The sequence below is a fragment of the Rhagoletis pomonella genome, unplaced genomic scaffold (genome assembly GCF_013731165.1).
Source record: "Rhagoletis pomonella isolate Grant_MI unplaced genomic scaffold, Rhpom_1.0 Rhpom_scaffold_00007, whole genome shotgun sequence".
Lineage (NCBI taxonomy): Eukaryota > Metazoa > Arthropoda > Insecta > Diptera > Tephritidae > Rhagoletis > Rhagoletis pomonella.
The window spans coordinates 69,399,423-69,406,138 of record NW_023458561.1 but is presented as its reverse complement, the minus strand read 5'-3'; positions in this window follow the sequence as shown (position 1 = coordinate 69,406,138).

The following is a 6,716-nucleotide window of genomic DNA, read 5'->3' as shown; positions in this document are numbered from 1 at the left end:
TTCACTAAAATTTCAAACTTTTTTCTCACAAGTGTTAGAATTTTTTTGAGTACGCAGTTTTATAATTCAATTTTAGTCTAACGGGTTTCTTCCATATAAAAATAAATTGTGTTTATTTGTTATATGCGACAAAAAAATCAAAAAAAAATCAAGGGCAATTTTTAGCCACTTGAAACTTGCACATTGTTAGATTGAAATTGAATGGGCTATAAAATTGCGTACTCAAAAAAATTTTAACGCTTCTGAGAAAAAAGTTTGAAATTTAGGTGAAAATTTGTTGCATTTTTTTGTAGTCTTTTACAAAATTAAAACTTGGGTTTATATGGGTTTTGTTAGAGAATGAACTGTAGTTTAATTGAAAGTCGCCGTAATGTTACACAAAAGACAGAGAAAATTCCAATTTTTAGCAACCTCAATCTTGCACTTTATTATGCTAAAATTAAATTTGTTTTAGAGTCTAATTAAAAATTTTTGCAATTTAGGTGAAACCTTGCCGATTTTTTTTTTAATTTTTGTACAAAGTTTGATCCAAACCCAGTGATCTACCACATATTTTGTTTGAAATCTACCACGTTTTTTTCCAGATTCTACCACACAGAATTTTTTTTTTAAGTCCGATCACTGGGTGTGAGCCCCATTTCCATCCAAAATTTGGCTACAAAACTCACTTACAGCTTTGCGAAAAGTACTCTTCCCATCTTTGGCATGCTCCCATCTCTACAAACAGGTTGCACAGAGGAATCAATATTCACGCCAGTTCTGGCCTGCGTATGAGCTCATTTTTGAAACATTGCGAATGTGAACTTTAAAATTCTACATATTTACGTATGGAATTCTGATCCAGTTATTTATTTAAGGTTGCGATTAGACGTGCTTATACGAGATGCTTGCTCATTATTGAACAAATATGTACGTATCTATGTTTTTATTGTGTATTGTTAAATATGTACACACAGCTGATGATCAATTCGTTAGATATGTATGTATGTATATGTGCATTAGAGTGGATCGAATTTTTTTTTTTTCCTTAAGTCCTTTTATGCTAGTGAGGTTAATTACAAATTTGTAAAATACACCTGCTCTTCTTTTTCGCGATCTTTTTGTACGCGATTTTTTTGGGCGGCATTTTTAAACACCTCCCAGTTACTTTTTGTACGCGGACTTTTCTTATATATTTTTTTTTTTATTTGTATTTGAGTGTGTCTATACAAATTGAAACTCTACATTTTACCTAATGAAACGCTATATTTTAACTTGAATTAAAAATTCAAAAGTAAAATGCCTCAAAGCCTAATATCCGATTATTCTTAGAATTAATAGAAATATGAAACATCAGCACTTTGCTCTCATTCGTTCATGTAACTAAGAATTGTTTCTTTAAAGAATGTTTTGTTAAAGAAAGAATTATGTTTTTATAACAAAATAAGCTAAATTAAATAAAAAAATAATAATATGTTAAAACTTGTCAAAATATGGCGCGGCTATAATTTGTTCGACCCCTGTAGCATTGATACAATGCAAGTATAAAAAAGTATAAAAATATTTGGGGTATTCACAACGGTGTCGTAAGTGTAGTATTGTTGTATGTCGTAAACTTTAAACGCCTAAAATATATATTAAGAGGGGTCGCAAAGTACCATCAAAGTCATATTGTGAATTTTCGCCGTGTTAAAAAATATTTGGTTGTGGTTTTAAGTTCTCTAAAAATTTATTTAAGCTTTTAAAGTTTACGACATACAACAATACGACACTTAAGACACCGTTGTGAATCCCTCAATTGAAAAAATTAGACAAAACTTCATTGATTTATCATATTTTGGTAATTTATCGAGCTTTGTATAGCGCTTATTTTCAGTTTTTTTTCTGGCATATTTTTGCCAGCCCTGATAGCAAATATTCATGTCAAACCAGTGGTGTTCATTTTACTCACCACCTATGTGTGTATAGGTCCTCGTTCCACAAAATACACATCACAATCTAAAAGATTTTTTGTTTGTTTAATTTTCAAATATAATAATGCCATAAAGCATTGAATTTTTTTAAGAATGATCTATATTTTTTACAAAAAAAAATATCCAAAATTACATTTGTACAGAAAAAATGTTATTTTAAGTATAAAGTACTCAACAATTCCACATTTTGATAAAGCTATACCTAATTGGCTATTATATGAGTTATTACAAAATACAAAAAAAATTCCAGCTTACTTTTATATAGAAAAAATCTGAGTTATTTCTTCTGTCACGGGTGGGACAAAAAAAAACGAACCTGCTTTTTGGAGCAGATAAGTTTTATGGAAACTGCGAATTTATTTCAGTTTTCTGTGTGAACTTGACTTTATTATGAAAAATCCGAAATTCATCTGTCATGGGTGGGACACGTACGAATTTTTATATGAAAAGGAGCTTTTAGTGCGGTCCATATTAAAGATTAGTTATTAAAAAATATAAGAAGCCAAGTAGGGGTTCAATTCACTCAAGTTTTATCTTACGATAGTGCTTTTAATTAAAAAATTATTAAAAATCAACGCGATTTCCTAGCGTCTTGAAATTTCCACTTTTAACTTAACTTCAATTTAATGGGCTATAAAACGGCATACCCAGAATTTTTCTAGAAGTTTTAAAAAAAAAAAGTTTAAAATTTTTGGGTGTAATTGTTAAAGTTTGTTGAATTTTTATACTTTTTATACGAAGTTTTAAATGTGGATTTATGTGGTTGTGGTTAGGTAAAGTGCTAGGCTTTTATAAAGAAATTTATAAACATTAAAAAAACAAAATAAGAAACCAAAACTGTTCAAAATGTCACTTAACTTAATCAGCTGACCAATATATAGTTAATCGGCGACTCCGCGCTTAGAACTTGATTCAAAACGTCAAAAAAGGTAATTAAAATGCATTTAAAGCTTTAATTTCGTTGTTGGTGTTTCCGACAGGGTAGGAGTGTGATGTAATGTGGAACGATTTTCCGTCATCCCTTGTCAAATTTGTTTTGGAGACAAACCGGTTTCGGCGTTGTGCCGTAATCAGTGCCATTTTTCGTTCTTTAATTTGTTAGTTTTATAAAGAAAATAATTTTTGCACCGAGGTTCAGTTTCCCTAGGTGTGGCGCGGCTATAATATTTTGAACCACTGTACATACGAGAAAGCCGTTATGTACGAATTATTTTTAGTTTGTCTAAAATTGCGAAACGAATCCATCCACTCTGAGATACGGATGCCATCCTTGTCCCACCCGTCACTCTTATAAAATGTAAATTTTCTGTGTAAGTTATATAGTTAAGTTTATTATTTTATTAGTTTCGTATTAGCACCGATATCTGACTTAAAGTTTTAACATTTTAGGACTTGTAAAATTAAGGGTTTAAGAGAAAATACTTAAAGTTTGAACAGAAATAAGTGAAAATGTCTCACGTGTCATGTTGGAATGCCCCATATGTATGTATGTAGGTATGACTTAGACTTTTTTTTGGCCAATTGTTGTTTGTTTAGTGTCATAAAATAGCTTTCGTTTTCCACCATACAAAATCGATCCAGCCTAATGTACACACAGCTGATTGATTACTTATATGTTTATGTACATATGTGCAGTCATTTATGAATGTGTGTAATGGTTTTTTTTTTTGTTATTGTTCACAGCCTAAAAGTATGCAAGAATCTACAGACGAAGATCGTTGTATTCATTTTAGTTAATCAACCGTATTGATTGTATTGATTGTATTAAACGTAAGAAAAATCGCGATGAACTATTGGATGTCTTTTTTTTTTCTTTTAAAAATTTTATTTATTGTTAACCGACTTCACAAAAAGGAGAAGGTTATCAGTTCGTCGGAATATTTTTTGTTTTGTTTTTTTTTTTTATGTGTGTTACAGGTGATCCCATTCTAATTTGGTTTAAATCCGATCATTGGATCATGAAGAGATCAACGATTTGTATTTTAATGTAAATATTTTTGACAACCTTGCTGTTGCTGTCTTTGACTCGCATTTTGAATGTGATTCTATAAACAAATCTCACTCGATGGCATAACTCAAGTCTCTATTGCGTTCGTCAATTAAGCGAGAGTAAAAGCAATACCAATAAAGCCTGTGGAAAACAATTGATTAACGTCACTTCTGCTGCCTCTAAAGGCCGGCCCACATAGAACTTTGGCATTGGCTTTGGCGTTGGCTTTGGTTTGACAGAACGCACGTCAAAAGTATGCTTGCTACAATGAACGCTTGACAGCGAATGCTTGGACCACTAAATTAACGTACTCACCGACAGTTAAATTAATATTTCATATCAATAATTGCATTTAAAACGATATTTCTTGCCCGCACTTCATTAAAAAGGAAAAATATATTTCACATAATTTTATTTATTTGTAACAGCTGACGAGCGACGCACGCGAATAGATGACCAGTTGGCCATCTTTTTGCTTTGTGTTGGCGTGAGCGTTGTCGAATTTCGGCTATTTATGTGGACGGCTGCATTTGAATTCATGCATTCATAGTCAGCTGTTGAAGCGACGCCAGCGCCAACGCAACGCCAAAGTTCCAGTGTGGACGGGGGCCTTAAGTGTTCATGCACTTTGCGTTTGAAATGTAATGTTTCTCAAGATGCACAGCTGGTATTCAGCCTCCTGCTGTTAGCGCCTGTCAACAACTCCCGCGCGCCTGATAAAATAAAGTGCGTGCTTATCAATTTGAAATAAAATTAAGTACAGAAAAGAATTTTAAATTATATTCGAATATCTACAAAGTAGATAATAAATCTAAGCCGCTATTATTTGGCGCTTGTGTGTGTAACGATTATCAGTTGCTGTTATCAACCCACCGCGCGCGGCATCTTTCTCGCGAATTGTCCGTAAATAAGTATTTATTTGTGTTTACAATGTATCTGCTATATCTAATGCAAACAGGATGTTGGGTTACCCGAATCAGCCACTGGAGAAAATTTAGTGCCTCACAAAAACGTAAGCGCGTAGGTTTGCAATGGCTTTTGTTATCAACAAAAACAATAATCGATGTTTATTGTGTGGCTATAAGAAATCTGCAGCAATGTTAATATTATAATTAATTAAAAGTACATTTGTTTCCATTGGTTTGTGTGTGTTTTTTTTTTTCTTACTCTTTGACTGCGCTCTATAACCGCGAATTCTTTGCCTATTCCGCCGCCGCATCTATGGTCTGGTATTTAAATGTAAACGCAGCACTGTGCCAATTCTCAGTTCAGTTTCTCGCAGCCAGCACACGTCTCTACAAGGAACGCGTGTTTTTACTTGCACGTTTTTTTTTAGCTCGCATAAATATAAGTTACCGAATAGTGTTTCGTGACTAAATTTTAGTAGTGAAAAAAAAAACGGCAAAATTGATTGTTTAAGTGAAACGTCAAAGATTTCCACCGTTTACTGTATCAGCTTACCAGCGGAGGAAGACGGCGAAGTAAACGGCAAAACGGCGAAACGCAGCAGAAGTTTTACAAGAATGTTCAAAGCCCGCCTAAAGACGGGCGCCACTCCGGAAATGGAGGTATCAGCCTACTTTTCCTTAGACGTAAAACAATTCACTTTGGCCCCGAAGTTGTATGGTATTTAAAAGCATTCAGCCCTATCGCCAATTCCATGTGAATAAATCTTTCCCATAATTTAACTTGCAAAACAAAAACAAATTGTGAAAAATTGTTTTTTTTTTTTGCTTTATAATTTTTGGGAATATGTGTTCATGTGAAATCCGCGATAGGGCCGATTATTTTTCAATCAAGGCTGGACTGATGCGCCATGCGGAAAAGGATAATCTATAATCTTTATGAAGCCATTATCAAGCCTTTCCTCCATTAGGTCTTTGTCTTGCGGAATTCACTACAAAAGTCTACATTCGTTAGGAAGTTAGAGCGCGCGCAAAGGTCCCATTGTTGCAATCAGAGGTGCGATCCGAACCACATTTTAACTCCAGCGCTTGACGCTATGCTTGGCTTCGTCCGCAGTTCGCTCCACCTTAAGGCTAAGGCGCCCAAGTTTGTTTTTCAACTCGGTGTATGAGCGTTCGACAATCTTTGAAACTTTGAGTTGATACGGCTACCTCCGATTAGATATATCTCATTGCATGCCTCTGGTTCAATAACTTTCCCTACCTTCGCTAAAAGCCAATCTAAAAAAAAAAAACGAAAAGCTCATTTTAAATATTTTTACAAGGGTTTATTATGTTTCACCAGTGTAATCAAATTTTGTAATCAATTTTTTACCAACTTCCCGATGAGCCAGAGACTTGTAACTTCAAACTCAACTCGGGGGCCCATGACAAGGTAATATAAAACTGGAATGAATCCGCTAGGTGGCGCGGATATACAGATATTTGGAAAATCGTATATATAGTCCGATTTGTTATAACATATAGATACATAGATATGTACATATATATGTATTACTTAAATGGAAATAAATAACCACAAAAAATTTAGCCGTTAGGTGTTGCGTGGATCGATTTTTCATCATTTTTACTAACCACAACTAAAAGCCTGTCTTTAAAATGTTTGCTTACAAGTAATTTATTGTATTTTAAAACGACAAAAATTAAAAATTAAAAAGTCTGAGTGAACGACAAATTACCTTATTCTCAAAGCTGACCTTCAGTAGTAAAATTGGAATTTCCTTTTTTTTACCTAAAAATAGCATGCGATGAACTTTGAGAAAAAAATGTATCCGTTTTTTTTTTTTTTGTTTTTGTGGCCATGGAAAA